This window comes from Antechinus flavipes, chromosome 2, assembly GCF_016432865.1.
Source record: "Antechinus flavipes isolate AdamAnt ecotype Samford, QLD, Australia chromosome 2, AdamAnt_v2, whole genome shotgun sequence".
NCBI lineage: Eukaryota > Metazoa > Chordata > Mammalia > Dasyuromorphia > Dasyuridae > Antechinus > Antechinus flavipes.
The window spans coordinates 33,875,017-33,893,680 of record NC_067399.1 but is presented as its reverse complement, the minus strand read 5'-3'; the positions used below and the strand labels follow the sequence as shown (position 1 = coordinate 33,893,680).

General features: G+C 39.6%; 1 long non-coding RNA gene across 1 annotated transcript; it reads right to left on the bottom strand.

Moving 5' to 3' along the window:
• Positions 1 to 8,995: 8,995 nt before the first annotated feature.
• On the bottom strand, positions 8,996 to 17,137 carry LOC127547468 (uncharacterized). The gene is made up of 2 exons (XR_007950188.1): positions 16,449 to 17,137; positions 8,996 to 10,537 (listed from the first exon to the last, which is right to left on the bottom strand). It is a non-coding gene; the product is annotated as an uncharacterized LOC127547468 (long non-coding RNA).
• Positions 17,138 to 18,664: the final 1,527 nt, after the last annotated feature.

The following is an 18,664-nucleotide window of genomic DNA, read 5'->3' as shown; positions in this document are numbered from 1 at the left end:
TCTCCCCTTACACCTCATGGGATTCCCCTTAAATTAGTATTTTAATCACACACTTTATTGTTTGTATTTGTCTTGTCATTTTGTCTCTGTCTGTGTCTCTGTGTTTGCAGAATGTACATGTCATGTTTTGTGCTGTGAGATGCAGCAAAGGTTTTCTTTGGAAGAGCTGAAGTTAGCAAGAAAACTGGGAAAGATTTATCAATATCCCTAAATTTCACCTTAGGCTTTCCATGAGAAATTCAGTATAAGAAAAATAGAAAAAGCCTGTGACGTTTTTTTTTCCTGTGGTTTCAACTGTGGTTATATAAATAAAGTTATATAATTAAAATTGGAGAACCATTTAAAATAAGTAGATTCTGGAGGTTTTGCTATTAATCATTAAGGGGTTTGGCAATTAGTCATTTTAAGATTGTAGGAAAGAACTCCTGAGACTCAGGGGTAATTCTAAGTACTCTTTTGAAACATTCTCTTTTTCTCCTCCCCTCCTCCCTCCCAGCTTCCCCCTAGCCCTTTTCTTATTGCAGCAGGGATGGGCAGATGGGAGAAAATGTACTCAGTGTAATGAAGATTATTTGAGATAAGACGATAAAAGCAAATAGAAGAAAACAGAAATGTTGGATTAAAAAGAAACAAGACTGTGTAGTTTTAAAAGGACTTTAATCAAAATTCATTAAAGAAATATTTATGTAGAAAAGAAATCAAGGAAACAAGTATATAGGAATGAAAGAAGCATGGACAGAAAGGGATTTGAGAGTTTGGAAACATTTGGAAACAGAAAAGGTTTGCTACCACTTTAAAAACTCTGGCAATAAAAAGTTTCACCTACATTAGTTTTGCTTTTTTCAGAGCAGGGTCTCAGGTTGCACAGCCCCTTTCCCCCTTTCCAGAAAGGGGGGAAGTGGCAAAGAACACAACCCGGAGTAACCCTAAAGATGGGGTGGGCAAGCAGAAGCAGCAAGTTCAGTCCCCTCTCTGGAGTCCCTGTGGACTCCCCGTACTTTGTAAATTTGGCAAATTTCTGGAAACCATTGGTGTGAACAAGGTCATCAGCCTTGAGAAAAGAGTTTGTTTAGATTATGTAGTTCCCAAATAAGGAATGGTTTTACTGAAAATCTGTGAGTTTATTTATCATATAGAAGTTATTTCTAATGATTAGCCTTTATCCTAAGATGAGTTTAAACTTGAGGAAAAGAAAAGAAAAACAAGTGAAAGATGTTAAATAAAATCTCTTATGAGTCCTGATTAAATTCTATTTCTTATTGCAGTTTCACGAGAATAAAAATAACTCTATCTAGTCCTAAACTGTAATTAGTGAAGCTTGATATTTGGGATAAAATCTCTTGGCACTGTAACTGATATTGTTTTGAATTTTGAATTCAGGTATGATTATTCATTGGCTCATCAAATCAGTAATCTACCATTCAAGAGAAATGCCATAAATTATTCAAAAGGATGTGATCCTGACCTGTTATAGATGGAGGTCTGTATTTGGGGAAAAGCTGAGAAGACAACCTTTGGCTTAAGCTGAAGGCGATATTCTTCTGGCTCAGTTTCCCAATTGGGGTCCTGTGATGAGGAATGTTTCCCACCTGAGTTTGTCTATGAAGTGGAATTATTACTGCATAAATTGGTTGTCAGCTGTGACTCTTACCTGAAAACAAACAGAGCCAAGGATAATTTATCTTGCCATATATTTGCCTTTAGACTTACGCTTGGAGGACCGGTTTGATGCTGTTATAATCATGACCCTGCTTTTTTTCTCTTATATAAAATTTCCATAATTAAAGCAAGTGGTCAATAGAACACATGAGCACAAGGCAAATATGTAAGATCATGCTGTTTTCAATCTGGAAATAAGTAGTCACTATATTCTAAACAATCAGGTAAATGAATATTTGGCCTAGTCATCTGCCTATTACTAGATGTATATATCTATATGAATTGAGGTCCTTAAATGTTTCAAAATAACGTAAGATTAATTGACTATTGATACAATTGTTGTGAGACCTAGCTGTTATTCTATTTATTATTGAAATAAAATCAGAAACCTCTTCAGTACGGTTTGGAGAAAAGAACTTTAGTGCAATCATTTTTCTTAGGGAGGTGACTTATGGAATAATTTGTGTTACATCAGTAGAAAAATCAATTTTATTTAAGTGTATTACTAATGTGAAAATAGCATCCGTGTATACTATGTGTCCTATGGTACAAACATGCTTTCCTATAAAAATCTTATTTGATGCATACTGTTTTGAAATTAAGTACCTAAGTATCCTTCTAAGTCTTTTTTTATAATTGGAGTAAAATCTTTTATAAGTAAATTCATTTGGGCAACCATTGCACTAAGGGATAGAAAGCCTCTACCTGCAAGATTGTTGTTATTCGTGTTTCCACTCCATCTGAAAATCCCCTCCACCCAATGGTACACGTACCTTTGGCCACCTAAGTACCTCCTTTACTGTTTACAACATGACTCTCCCTAACCCTTTTCTTACTAGATTTCTTTCCTCCAGCCTAGGAGATAGAGGGAAGAAAAAGATCCTTATCCCACTTTCTTTTTTTATTTTCAGACTTGGCCAGCTCCCAAGGTAGAACTTTCCCTGATCCCCTTAAAATTTTTGGTCCTTTCTATTATCTCCAATTTATTCTGTATATAGCTTGTCCATCCATGGCTATTTGCATATTGTCCACACCATTAGTTCCTTAAGAGCAGGAACTGTCTTCTGCCTTTCTTTGTATCACCAGAACTTGACACAGCACCGGCATATAGTAGGCACTTAATAAGTGCTAGTTACCTGACTAAATATATCCTAAGTTCAACCCTATGATAGGTACTTAATAAATGCTTGCTGGCTGCTCATAGAAGGGGGGCAGCTTGTTTTCAGAAAGTAATCCCCAGTGGAGGTGGAAGAGCTGTCCCTACTCAAACAGCCACCTCGTCGAGTGCCTTCCTATAGTGGGAGAAGGAAGAACTCATTCTGGCTGGTGTGTTGGTGGCAGCCCAAGAGAAAACATGGATTAGTCATTGAGAACTGTTTCCTGAAATAAGCAAACTAGAGAGTCAGAAACTAGGCTTCTGGGGGCTCAAAGAGCTTCAGAAATGGAGACTTTGGGGTTTCCCTTTTATTTCAATATAGCGTTGTAGATGCATCGCTGGAAGGGACTTGTACACTATGCGTCCTATGGCCCAAACATGCTTTCTTATAAAAACCTTATTTGATCTGTACTGTTTTGGAATTAAGTACTTAAGTATCCTTTTAAGTCTTTTATTATAATTGGAGCAAAATCTTTTATAAGTAAGTCTCTTCTACACTTCCCCTCATGTCTTTGATGATCTCTCTTACATAGAGACTAAAATCCTTACAACTTATGCACCCTATCTTATACATGCATCTCTCCATTGACTTTAGGATGACTCTGACTCCCTCAAAAATCATGACTTTTCATCATTTGCAGCTATCTAGAATCTCCAGAGAAGATTTTAAAAGGTATTTTAAGAGATGGAGGGATAAGCTGAACCAATTATGCTCCATGAATATAATGGAATATGAAGGTCCCATGAGAATTAGGAGTTGGAAGAATTTAGAGAAATGTAGCAAGTCAAGTCTGAACTTAAAGCAGAAAGAAATAAATGGAATATCTTTTGTGACCTTGCACAAGCTCTTTGAGCCTCCATTTTCTCATCTGTAAAATGAGGGAGTGAGACCAGAAGACCCAAAGGCCCCTTCAACTTTTAAATCTGTCATCTTTTTGTTTTCTGTACGTCAGGAAACTGAAAGTTGCTCTATCATCTGCTCCGGTACCTCCTCCAATTACATTTTTACCCTTTGAAGGATTCTGGTCCCATCTACTTGTTCTGGTTTAATTTAATGCATGGTAAATACTTTTCAGATGTTAAGATTCTTTCATAAATGTTGGTTGTTATTCTGATTACTAATTTTTTTTCTCTTTGGACACTCTCTATGGCTTCCCTTACCTTCTTAAGACTGCTCCTGCTGGCCCTTACTCTTTTATACTGCCATTGGAATAACAATCAATAAATAAAACATGTATTAAGTGTCTATTATGTGCTAGACATTGTAGTAACGCTTGGAGATTTTAAAAAATGAGCTAAAAGCAGTCCCTGCCTTCAAGGAGTTTAAAGTTTAAAAAGCAGTTTGTAATCTAATGGAATTAGAAAGGAAATCCCCTCTCTCCTTACTATCTCGAAGCCAATTCTCAACACAAATACCGAAGCCTCAAGTTTTTTCTGGTTCTCAAACTGGACATTTCATCAGTTTCCTATGATATCAGAGTCTAGGATCCCTGATTTGTGCATATACACATGAATACGTGTTAATTAATGGCTCTTCCCTTAATTGTGACAGCATGAAAATTTATCATCAAGCAATTAGGCTCTGAAACTTTTTGCCACCAACTTTGGAATAATTAATTCTTGGGACCCTGATCAATGTAGCAATCAATTGTGGCTTTAAACCAAACAGAGGAAGGGGCAGCTAAGTAGTACAATGGCTAGAGCACTGGCCCTGGAACCAGGAGGAGCTGAGTTCAAATATTTGAAATTTAATAGTTGTATGATCTTAGGCAAGTCACTTAACTCCAATAGCATCACAAAAATAAAATAAGATACACAGAAGAGAGAGCAGAAGGAAGTCCAAAGGGAACACAAGCAAGGCAATGTGGGTCCTGCTGTGTAAAATTCAATATATGCTTTTGTTAAAAAAAAAAAAAAGAATATTATAATATGTAAATATGTAATGGAAATTCATGGTTTCATATGTAATCCTTTTTTATAAATTGAAATATTCATGTTTGTCAATATCAGTCAAGTTTATAACACATTAAAAAATTTTTAATGTTCAAGGATCTGCCAGCGCTCTTTAGTGTAGGTGGGGTGGCAAAGTTTACCAGAGAAACCTTCCCAGGCTCATGGTTCAGTCCCCTCCCTGCTGGCCCACAGGGAGGTGGGATTTCCCATCACAGCTCTAGGTTTTCCTCTTGCTGCTTTCAGGATAATATCACCTTGATTAATCAATGGCTCCCGGGTATTTCATGAACCCACAAGTATCACAGGGACCCAAACTGTTCCATTCTTCCCCTGTAAGTGCCAAAAGATACCATTTTGGGAAAGCTTTTTCTTTAAAGAAAAAAAAGAAACAATGATTGGCCTCTTAGTAGTTCTTATATCATATGGAAAGCTCCCTTTCACTTGCTGCCCCAAGACCTTGCCAGACGAGGGTCTGATCCTGCCCATTTGAAACTGGTTTCACAGGGATGTCTCATGACAAAGCCATGATAAAAACAGAACACCGCCCCCCCCCCGCCTTGCCATCGGTGTTCCAGCCACAAAACCACACCCCGACCCATTTCATTAGTTTCTCATCTCTATGGGGTCTCCCTCCCTGCTCTATAGCTCTTTCTCTCTTTGGCCTTCAGTCAGACAGGTAATTTCTGCCTTCTGCCCTTATCTCCCAGCCTGAACTCACTTCCCTCACTTTCACTTCCCAGAACCCCTAATCTTCCTTCAAACTGCAGTTCAAGCTCCATCTTCCATGTGATGTTTTGAAAAGTCCCTAACTCTGGTTGCTAGTGTCCTCCCTACCAAACTACCTCATATTGACGTTTGTTTGAATTTGTATTTATTCTCTTTCTATTTCTTCTGTATGTATTTGTATTTATTCTGTATGTATTTACAGTCTTTCCCATAAGAATATAAACTCCTTTGGGGTAAGAATTGTTTCATTCTTTGGCCTCTTAGTAGCTCTTATATCATATGGGAGGCTCCCTTTCACTTGCTGCCTTTAATAGGGTGCTTAATAGCTGCTTAATAAAGGAACAATTTGGGGCAGCTAGGTGGTGCAGTGGATAGACCACCAGCTCTGAAGTCAGGAGAACCTGAGTTCAAATCTGATCTCAGAGATTTAGCACTTCCTGGCTGTGTGACCCTGAGCAAGTCACTTAACCCCAACTGCCTCAGGGGGAAAAAAGAGAGAGATGGAAGAGTTCACTTTTGCTGGCAAGATCAATGGTCTCTGCCCTCAAGGAATTTTACATTCTATTGGGAGGAAGCAACAGCAAAACATCAAATATATACTGAGTGAAAAACAAGGCCATTTCTAGGGCTCAAAGCAGAAAGAATATTAGCAAGTGGAGGAAACAGGATAGTCCTAGTTTGAGCTCTGCCCTGAAAGAAATTAGTTCTTAATCCAATTCTCCCTGTGCAACAGGAGAAATGTTCGGTTCTGCAAATATGTATTGTATCTAGGATATACTGCAACATATTTAACATATATAGGACTGCTTGCCATCTTGGGGGGGGGTGGAGGGAGGGAGGGGAAAAAACGAAACATAAGCGAGTGCAAGGGATAATGTTGTAAAAAATTACCCTGGCATGGATTCTGTCAATACAAAGTTATTATTAAATAAAATAAAATTTAAATTTAAAAAAAAAGAAATTAGTTCTTAGACAGTGAGGAGGGAGTGCTTTCCAGGGAGGTAGCAGTTGGAATGAATGCCATATTCCATAAAAAGCAAGTAAGTCAGTCTGCTGAATATAGAGTTGGTGTGGGGGAGGAATGCCCAATAAGCCTGGAAAATTAGGCTCCAGCCAGTCCCAGACCTCCCAGGCTTGGAGGTGTCTTAAAAATACTGAAATTCAGCATTTATTGAACCTACCCTGGGAAGTGGGAAGTGGAGTATGGGTGGTAGGATTGAGGGCTGGAAGTTGGAATGTTTTCAAGGTCATCAAGTGCCATCTCCTAACTTTACAGATGAGGAATGGGGGAAAGTGAGGAGGAATCCAAAATGGCAGCCAAGAAAGGGCCTAGCCCCTTTTACTTCATAAGGTGCTTTCTTCATACATCATGTCTTTGGGTATCCTGTGAGTTAAGTCTGATTTACTCTTTTTTAAAAGGTGATTTGTCTAATGTTACACAAAAAGTCAGTAGCTGGACAAGAAGCCAGGTCGCTCGATTCCTACTTTGGTGTTCTTTCCACTATTCCAAAAATTCATGGTATCATAGGATTTGGGGCTGGAAGAATCTAATGAGAGGATCTAGTCCAAAGGTTCTTGACCTCATGTTAATATGTTGTTATTGATGCTGTTTAATGGTTTTCGGTTATGTCTAACTCTTTGTGATCTCATTTGGGATTTTTGGGCAGAAGTATTGAAGTAGTTTGCTATTTCCTTCTCTAGTTCATTCTAGAGTTCGAGGAAACTGAGGAAAAGAGTTAAGTGACTTGCCCAGGGTGTCACAGCTAGAAGTGTCTGAGGCTGGATTGGAACTCACAAAGATGAATCTTCCTGGCTCCAGGGCCAGCACTCTAACCACTGCATCCCCTCTTGTGCCCACCATCTTTATATACTTGTGTCTATTAATATGTGAATATTAATTCATAACTGTTTCCCCAACATTACTGGCTTCCATTATAATCTTCTACATTTTATATGATGCATTTAGAACCCCTACTCTGAGAAAGGGCCATAGGCTTCACAAGGCTGCCAAAGGGATTAGGACACAAAAAAGTTAAGACTCTCCAATCTAGTCCAATCCTATTTTTCTTTTTTTTCCTGCTAAGGCAATTGGGGTTAAGTGACTTGCCCAGGGTCACACACTTAGAAAGTGTTAAGTGTCTGAGGCCAGATTTGAACTTGGGTCCTCCTGATTTCAGGGCTCTATCTACTGCACCACCAGCTGCCCCTCAATCCTATTTTTGAAAGTAGGAAACTGACCCTCGGAGAGTTGAAGTCTCATTTATGCTTAGAGACACAGCTTCCCATGGACATTCCTAGCACCTAGCACAATGCCTGGCACATAGTAGGCAATTAATAAATGCTTGCTTGATTAAGGACAGACATAAATGGCAGAGCTAGAATTTAGATCCAAGCCCTGGAACAATGGAAATGTGAGGCAACTGAAGCTGGACTCCAGAATCTGAGTTCAAATGCTGCCCCCGTGGCTTACTACCGGGCAAGTCAATCTCTCTGGGTCTCAGTTTCTTCATCAAACAAGGTGGTTGGACAAAGCGACCTCTAAGCTCCCCGCAAGCTCTAGACAAAAGATTCTCTGGGCTTCTGATTCTAAATCCCATGCTCTCTCCATCATCCTTCACGACTCCCCTACAAAGATCCCGCTCCCTTGCAGAGATCCGGCTCCCCTGTAGAGATCCCGCTCCCCCGCAGAGATCTGGCTCCCCTGCGGAGATCCGGCTCCCCTGTAGAGATCCCGCTCCCCCGCAGAGATCCGGCTCCCCTGCGGAGATCCGGCTCCCCTGTAGAGATCCCGCTCCCCTGCAGAGATCCCGCTCCCCTGCAGAGATCCGGCTCCCCTGTAGAGATCCCGCTCCCCCGCAGAGATCCGGCCGTCCGGCCAAGCTAATTGGGCGAGCATCAGCACTCTCCCTTCCCCTCCTCCAGCGAAGTCTCGGAACCAGCCTTCTCCAGGAGTGCACGCCCTGGAGGGGAAGGAGGGGGGGAGCGAGCGGGCGGCGGGGCTGAGGGGGAGGGCTGCGAGCACGCTGGCTGGCTTCCAAGCTGCCCCCCTTCTCTCCACCTGCCCCTTTGATGGCTTCTGGGGGTTAGGGCTCCGGGGCGGCGAGCTAACAAGACTGCGGGGCTCCGCAGCCCCCCGAGCTCCGGGACACGAGGCGCCGCCGGCGCTGGGAGCTCTGGCACAGAATCAACAACGGAACAATCGCGGGGCGAATTCTGCCGCTGACAGCGGAGTAACTAAGGCCCGGTTACATGCTACGGGTTATAGTAGTTACTGTCCAAAACAGCAGGGGGCGGAGGCAGGGGGGCGGGGGAGGAGGGGAGGGGGGGTTGGAGCGGCGAGGAAAGGACGCTGAGTTTGGAACCCAAAGCTCTGGAGTCCAACCCGACTAAGTAATCCACAAACCTGCCAGGGCCGGCGCCGCGCTAAGTGCTGGCTGCAGCTACAAACGCAGTGAGAGTCCGCCCCTGTTTTCAATCACGTTCTTTATAGAGAGAGAGAGATTTTTATTAAAGCTTTTTATTTTTCAAAACATGCGTGAACAATTCTTCAACATTAGCGCTCACAAAACCCTGTGTTCCAATTCCCCCCCTTCTCCCGCCCCCTCCCCTAGATGGCAAGTAGTCCGATATATGTTAAACAGGGTAGAGATAGATGTTAAATCCAATATATGCACACATGTTTATAGGATTATCTTGCTGCACAAGAAAAATCAGATCAAAAAGAAAAAAAAAATGAGAAAGAAAATAAAACGCGAGCAAACAACAAAAAGGGTGAAAATGCTACGCTGTGACCCACACTCAGTTCCCACAGTCCTCTGGGCGTAGATGGCTCTTCCTCCCAAGATCATTGGAACTGGCCTGGATCCATCTCCCTGTTGAAGAGATCCCCGTCCATCAGAACTGATCATCGTACAATCTTGCTGTTGCCGTGCACAATGATCTCCTGGTTCTGCTCATTTCACTCAGCATCAGTTCTTTTAAGTCTCAAGGAGGTTACATTCTAATGGGGAAGACAAGCTGTAAAAGGAAGCAGAAAAACAGGTGGCTGGGGTAGGGACTGGAGAGAAAAGGCATTGGAGAAGCCCAGAAGAGTGTAGCCCATTGGGGAATAATTGAATGAGTCTAGGGGAGGTTTAGGATTATGGCTCCTGAGTTAAAAAGTACCTTAAATGTCATTTAGCCCAACCTTTCCATATTGTGGGGAGGGACCTCTGGGGTCATCTGAATCAACTCGCCATGAAGGAATCTTCACATATGTACCCTGGAGGGAAGCCTTTATTTGTTTGTTCATTCATCCGTTTGTCTTTGATGGCAAATTGAAAAAGGGAAAATTGGGCCTCTTGAACCAAATGTCCCATCACGGTAAACATTGACTGCTTACAGGATGCTGCCTAGATTATATGCAGGAAAAAGACCTAACTTTTAAGGATTTTGCATCTGTGCTTCAGTAGAATGTCAACTTTGAGAGAACAGAGACTGTGTGTTATCTTTGTCTTAATGCTCCAATGCCTTATACGGTATCTGGCACATAATAGGCCCTTAAAAATGTTAAGATGAAAAAAGGGAAGGATTTAGGAGGAGAGAAAGAGAAAGATCATGGGAAAAGAAGAGATGGAAGGCAAAGACATTAAGTAATCATGGAAATTGGGGAAGGAAGGAAGGAGAGATGTAGACAACAAATAATCTTACCTTTGAGCAGGATTTGTACTGAGGGGGCCCTAATGGCTGCTAGTTTCTGCCTTCACCCAGGGCCAGAAGCTTGCTAAAAGTGAAACTCAGTTTGTCGAGCGGGTTTTAGAAGGGGTTCCATTGAAAAAGAAGATGTTCCATTTGGGGGTCTACATGCAGTTTGAAAATAACCTCTGTATCTGTTTCAGTATCTGATGCCATGTTCTTGCTGAGCAAACAGCAACTCTTCCAGCCAAACAACCAGATCGATTCAGAAAGTCAACAGACTTTTGAAATCTTTATTGATCTATCCTTTGTATCATCTTCATTTTTAAATATTCCCCTCTTCCGTCCCTTTTACCAGAAAGTCATCTCCTATTACAAAAAAAAAATAAAGAGAGAAGGGAGAAAGCAGTTCAGGAGAATGGACTGACATATCAGCCAATTCTGACAGGCTATGTCTGTATTCTTCAAAATCCATAGTCCTCCATCCCTGCAAAGAAGGGAGAGAGATACATTGTCTTATTTTTAGGAAAAGCTTGATCATTTTATTGTGTGTTCATGGTTTGTTTGTGGTTTTTTCCCATTAAGATTTACAAATACTTACTGTGTTAGAATTACAAAGTTGCCAAGAAAAAAAAAAAAAAAAGACAGCCCCTGCCCTCATGGACCTTATATTCTTCCACAGGGATATAAGAGAAACATCAAAATTATAATATCAAAAAACCACATAAGTAAATAAAAACATGGAAAAGCATTTATTCAGTATCTACTATGTGCCAGCCACTGTGCTAAGCACTGTAAAGAAAGACAACAGACAGTCCCTCAAGGAGTTCACATTTAATGGAGAAAATAACATACAAACAGCTGGGTACAAACAAGATATGGACGGCATAATTTGAGTAATCTTAGGGAAAAAGATGAAAGATCTGGAAGAGATTTTAGCTGAGACTTGAAGAAAGCCAGAGAAGCCAGGAGGGAAATGAGGATGATGCATTCCAGGCATGGCGGATACCCAGGGAGACTTAGGAAATGAAATGTCCTATTTAAGGGACAATGAAATGTCCTATTTAAGGGACATCAAGAGAGCCAGTGTCGCTGGGTCTCAGAGTACAAGGTAAGAGTCAGGTAAAGAAGTTAGATGTAAGAGGCTTGGAAAAGTAGGAACAGGACAAGTAATGAAGAATATCAAAAACTAGACAAAAGATATTATACGAGATCCTGGAAGCAACAGAGATACTGGAATTCATTGAATGGAGGTGTTAGGGGGGATGGAAATATGGTCAAAAAGGACCAACACCACAGATTTAGAGCTAAAAGGGACCTTAGAAAGCATCTGGTGCAACCTTCTATTTTACATTTTACAAATGAATAAACTGATCCTCAGGGATAACCTGGAATGGCAACTAGGTCCTTTGAACACATATCTCATTCTACTGTGCTATAGTGCTCCTGGGGTTGAAGGGACCCTACATGACTTTTGAGGTTCTGTCCAAGTCAAGTCAAGAATTCATTGAGATTGCTGTGGTATTCCAAGTAGATCGTAAAGAGGGTCTACATTAGAGTGCATGAATGAGTAAATTAAAATCATTATCTGGTGAATACTGTGGTTATAAATAGAGAGAAGGGAGAAAGAGGTAGAAGAAGGAAAAGGGGAGGAAAGGAGGGAGGGAGGGAGAAAAAGAGAGAGAGAGAGAGAGGAGAGAGAGAGAGAGAGAGAGAGAGAGAGAGAGAGAGAGAGAGAGAGAGAGAGTGTGTATACCTATTCTGAAGAAACTTGCCTCCTAATAGAGGGAGATTCAAAGGGAATAAATATGAGACATAAAAGAGATAGATTCCCCCAAGTCAGCAAGCTGAAGAATCCTGACAATGTCACCAACAATAATAATTAGAGCTGAATGTACTATGACTCTTAGCAAATTCAATTTTAGTGACTCTCTGAGATTCTAGATTTTGGGGTGAGAGATGACTTGCCTCAGTAGAAGAAATCTCTGAATCAGGGAGTTCTATGACACCAAAGAAATCATGGATTTGGTTCCCCCAAAAAACTGGATGGGATTGGTTTTTAGGATCTCATTGATCAAGTTAATTCAGATTATGCTAAAACTGAAATAAAGTTAAAATATAAAATAAAGAGGAAAGTGAAGAGAAAGTTAGCAAGTCACTTATGATTTAATCTGCAAAGCTAGTATTTGCAAATCTTCTTAAATTAAATTAATTTTATTTTTAATTTATGGAATAAAACAAGCATTTCCATAATAGGATAATTTTTTTCACAATAGGACAATTTTTAAAAGATGATTGTATATAACATTTGCAAATAGACACAAATACATATATACATACATATACCTCTATATACACATATGTAAAATTATTCTCTATGCAATTCTGTTTATCAGTTTTTTCTCTGGATGTACATAGCATCTTTCTTCACGTGTCTTTTATAGTTAATTTGGGTATTTGTAATAGTTATTTTTAAAAACAATATTGCTGTTACGGAACACAATAGTCTCTCAGTTCTGCTCATTTCTTATCGCATTTACACATCAAACTAGGTCACCTGATTCTTCCAAGGTCAGACACAAGGAGTGATTTACAGAGATGGTTTTCATTACCAAAAAAAAAAAAAAAAAAAGGGATTTGAAAAATGACAAAACTTGTTTTGAACATAATTTAATTAGACAAAGCAGTTCATCTGACTGGTTAGCTCCTCTCCTACTTTCTTAATCCTATGCCAGATGGCCTTTCCTCCAGGTAGTACCTTTTGTAACCAAAAAGAGCAACTCCCATCTTTCTTAGAATAGTCCATTACTCAATTTAGACTCCAGCTCAAAAAGAAAAGGAACTTAACCTCTGACTAACCTTTCTTCTGCTGCTGGAAAGAGAAACTTGGCCTTTTGAAAAACCTTAAAATCTTATGACTATTTTATTCTTCTAAATTATTTGCTGTTAAATGATAAAGTCTTCTCAATATCTTCACTATATCTATAGGCAACATGGACTTAAGAGACTATGCTAGTCTGGCTTAGCTTGTTAGGGTTAGCTTTTCCTCCCTAAAGAAGGGAGCCTTATCCTATAATGAAACTACAAATAAATCAAATTAGTCAATAATAGCTGATTTCCTTTGTCAAGCAGTGATAAGGTCCAGGTAGAACACAGGACAATGGTTCAGGTTGAACACAGACATGCATGATTGCCCCAGTAAAGAGGCAGAGGATGAGATATAGGGTGGGGAAAAGTGACTTGGAATAAAACTCACTTAATCTCTTAATGTTTGACTGCTTCACGGCTAATAAAATACCCGTCCTGTCTAATCTATTATACTTGGACTACAAACAAAAGTGGACCAACATGAGTCTACTTTGTAGATTTTTAGAGAGAAATTAGAAAGAGCCTTGCCCAGGACTAGTGTCCTAGCCATGCTCCTAGGTTCTGTGAGAGATGCTAATTTTGAGACTTGAGCTCTGTTCTCAGGAAATTCAATAGTCTAGATTCCTAGTGGTTCTCAAACTTTTGTTTTCAGTATCTTTATCCTATTAAAAATTATTGAGGATCTCTCTAAAGCATTGTTGTTTATCGGGGTTATATTTATAGACATTTACCATATTGGAAATAAAAACTATTTTTGAATTTGTAGACCCTCTAAAAGGGTTTCAGAGATCCCCAGGGTTCTCTAGACCATACTTGGAGAACCACTGGATAGTTTCCTAACCATTTTTTAATTCCAGATCCCTTTGTCTATATGGCAAAACTTACGTGCTCTTTCTCAAAATAATGATTGTAAAGGGATAAAATGAAATACAAATTATTACAAAGGAAGCCAATTATGGAGAAATAAGAGTTCTCAAAATATTTTTAATTACAAGTTAATGGATCCCAAGTTAAGAATCCTTCAACAGTCAGTCAACAAGCATTGGCCAAGGAAGAGGATATCCAAGTAATTAGAATGAAGAGGAGAACATGATCATTGCAACAAGAGTACTAAATGCTTCTTGTTTATTCTTGGTTTAAGGGATGCCACCATAGAAGGTAGAGAGGGAAAGTTACATTGGGTAATATAAATGATGTAAAAACAAACAAAAAAAAAAAACAACTGTTGAATTGTTTTAAATGCTTGTTGATCATCTGGCATATATTTGTGTATTTTCCTTCTCTTTGTCTGAGTTGTTCACCAGAAAAAAATATACATTGTGGTTTTTTTCCTGGTAAGGACTCTATCAGTTTTATCTTTGAACCCCAATGCCGGATGTATATAGCTACAACAGAATAAAAAGTAAACACAATAAATGCTTGTTAATAAATGAAGAAATCAATAGCATCTTTTGCATTCTCACATCTCTCTCCAGGGCAGATACATGTCTCAGGCTTGTGAGTACATTTGTACTGTTCATTTCTCTCCATAATCGAGTCAAATATCATTATGTCAGAACCCACCATTTTAGAATTTTGGCCGAAAAAAGATGTCCCTGTCTTACTTGAGCTTTTCTTTTATTTATCTATTGAGGGGTGGGGAGGAATGATGTTGGCCAATGAGTAACATAAGAGAGGGAGAGTGGATTGTATACTGATGAAAACTCTCTTTTAAGTGCTTAATTTTATAAGTACCTTTTATACCTAATAATATATATATATGTGTGTGTATATATATATAGTGATAAAGACTGGATCAGTGAATTCAATGGTTTTGGGAACTCTCATAGGAGGAAATTCTCTCTATCAATTTGGATTAACAGCTACTTTGCACCTTCTTCCTTCCCATTCTTCCCTATGTTCTAATTCTAAGAAATCTAGTCTTGATTGTATCCTATTTCTCTCATTTTCCCTTCTTATCTAATAATCTTCACTCTTAAAATTAGGTATTGATACCTATAAAATTAATTATTTATAACTATGAAAATTTAAAATGTTTTTTTTAAGAAAAGTCATCACAATAACATAAAACTTTCAATGAACTTCTTTCCAAACAATCAGCCCCAAGGGACTTAACTTGAAGATTCAAGTCAATTCCAGAAATTTTTGTAAATTGAGTGCCTACTACATTTTATCAGACCCCGTGCTCCACATTTGTATTACAAAGACTAAAAAAAGAACCCATAATCTTGGGCATAATCTCAAGGATCATATAATCCATAGGGGCACAGTCCTAAAGGTGCATTCATATTCTTCATTTCTTTCTATAGTAAAGTAAAATTCCATCACATCAGACAGTACCATTTTAGAATTCGGTCTGAAATGATTTCCGGGTCTGAGCTAAAGTTTTCTTCACACACACAGAGAAGTAATAATAAAGCTTATTGGTACATACCAAGTACAAATGTCTTCATAGTTAAACTAAGAAACAAGTACAATAGAGTAACTATCAGAATCAGAGCTTTATAACCTAGGGGAAAAAAAGTGGACTTCTCAGTGACAATGCAGTTTTTTTTTTCCCCAAGGATATATTGGGTCCAACTCAAATTAGCTTGTGAGAATCCAGTGTTAAATTTTCAGTGTGAACATTTACATCTCAGAAATGAGCAAATACTCTAAATTAGGGCTAGATTTGCTGATTGTCTGGATTTAATAAAGTCATTAATACACATTAAACATAACAGTATCACGCCTACATTAAAAAAAATTAAACATTCATTAGTATACTTTGGTTAGATCTCCCTAGTTCAACTGAATTGAACTGTCTTATACAGACAGCCTGAGAAACATTTCAAACTTGTGACCACACGATACAAAAGTCGATGGTTAAGTCAGTCCAGTCCTTTGAGAGAAAGAAAAAAAGAAATTCATCAAATAAATTATCTTGTATCTTACAGCCCAAATAATCAACCAAGAGACTAGATTTCTTATTTTTCACCTGACTGTTTTGATGCTGGGTGTATGTGATCTAGAAAAACCCAGAAATAATGAATATTAATAATAAGAAAATTCTACCCTCCATACTGGAAAAAAAAATCACATCATGGTTAATGACCAGTAACTCATCCAAAAACACAAAACCAAAGCCCAATCTATAAACCATCACACTTCCAAAACATTTAATTAAAAACTAATTCTAGTTTCCAATCGTCTATGACCAAAATCAGAAAGTATTTCAATGCAAATTGAAGTTAAAATAGGTGTGTATGTGGGGAAACCACATATACCTATATATATGTAATATATGCATATATTATATATATAATCTCTCTCTGTATATACATAAAATCAATCAAGACAAGCATTTACTAAGTTGCTACTATTACTACCACACCTGTTGCTCATCCCACTGAATCAAACAGATTCTACTTACCTACATCTCCCAGTTAATGAGAGCCCAATGAAGACAAGGAGAAGATTGAGCTGGGGAGGGCTCCTGTGCCCCGGGAGCCATCATTCTAGCTCTCCCCAACACCCCAGATCTCACAGGTGAATCCCTGCTGCTGTAAGAGCAAACAGAAGGAAAAGCCCGTCTGGTTTCCCAAGTGGAGCAGCCACAGGAGGAGCTCAGATACCTAAAGAAGCTCTGCTCTAGCAAAGAGAGGAAACCCCAAGGTTTCCCCACACCTCACCCCCGGACCTTCCACTGAGAGGGAACAACTGACTGGAGCTGAAACCTGGGGGCGGGAGAGGGAGGGAAGGAGGCTCCCTGCTGAAACTGTGGCTTGGAGCTTGGGCAGGAGTGTGAAAAGCCCTAGAAGAAACAGAGAGAGCTGGGCCAGGGGCCCTCAGCCCTATGAGTCAGAGGAGAACTGGGGCCATCCTTCTCAGTGAAACCTCCAGGAGAAGCCTTGGGGAACCTGAAAAACATCATTTTGTTCGAAGCTCCGTGGGAAGATCAACCATGATGGAGTCAGGTTTCTGGGGAGCTCTTTGCTCCCCTGGGTATGACTGCCAGTGTAGATAAACCTCATTCAGAATCATTTACCTTCCATCTCTATGTTGTATTTATTTTCTATAGAGCCTTACTCTTTCTTTTTTTCACTTTATCGTTGCAAAGAGAGATGGCCATGTAGATAATGCAATTATTTCAATCTGCCCATATATAAAAATGCAATTATATCATTCTGGTCATGTAGATAATGCAATTATATCATTCTGGCCATACAGATACATGCAATTATATCGATCTGCCCATAAATAAACATGCAATTATATCAATCTGGCCATATGGATAGTTGCAGTTGTAATAATCTGACCATATAGATAATGATCTGGTCATATAGATAGCTGCAATTCTATCGATTTGGCCATATGGATAGTTGCAATTATGATTTGTATATCAGCAATTTGCACTCTAAGAATATGACTCTTTTAGGGTTAGGATGAGATAATATGGGAGTGGGGATATGTCATTTTTTAAAAATAAAAAAAACTGGCATTTGAATTTTATTCTGTTGGAATAAAAAAAAAAAACATAAAGTGGGGATGAGAAGGAGTTTATCTCTACACATACATGAAAACCAATTATAAGGATCAGCAGCTATCTTTTCCTGCTTCCTCAATGGGATCTAAGGCTGTCTGGGAAGAGCAGATGAGGCAATAGGTACAAGACCACCTCCCAACAACACGGCCAATGCACCCAAGACAGAAGGGAGGGCGATTTCTCAGGAAAGAAGACCCGGATTTAAATTGCTTCCCTAACAATTTTCCAAATAAGGAGAGGGGAGACTGAGTCAGCAAGACTGACCAGGGCGCTCTACCGGGACTCCCCTCCTTGTAGGTCATTGGCTAAATGGAGTCAGTTAATCCATCCCGTCCATGCTTCCCTCAGCCTAGATGCAGCTCTGGGCTTAAGAGTTATGGCTCTAACACAGTGACTGGCATCTGAGCCTCAGACATACCGCAACGCTCCGGTAACTTATAAGACCTATGTGACTAAGGCGCCCTGAGCCAAGGATTTTTAATAAAGGCACTCTCCGAAGTCTCAAGGAGACCGGAATCCCATCACTGTGGGAGGCAGAAAAATGGTCTTAACTGGGTAATCACGCCTCCATTTCCCTCCTCCTCAAGATGTTGTAACCAGAATTACACCTACCCATTACACACCAGATGTGTGAGATCGAACTGGGCAGATTTTTTAGCATTCAAGATAAAAGCCGCTTTCTTTGGTTACTCGTTAGGGGGGTGGGAAGGAAGTAAGCAAACCCCAGACTGGAGGGTAACCATTAATCTTGGCTGACTTGGCTTCCCCTTCCCAGCATACATTTATTACACAAAATATAATCATGGGGAGAGGGGAAACATTTATTAAAGCAAACAGTAAAATCTTATTAAGGAAGTCATATAGATTAGTTTAGGTGATAAAATACACAAGAATTAGGGGGCTCTGGGATCCGGGAAGAAGAGGAAATTTCATCTCAGCCAAGGGAAAGAATGATCTCACCCATGCAAGCCACTCTTAGCATCTCTGGAGTTGTAAGCATGGAGATTTATCAGAAACTATGTTGAAGTCCTGGCTGCTTTACACATGTCTATAGCTCTAGGAGCATTCTGTGCCTTCTCTCCTCTTGCCCAGTTTCTCTCTCT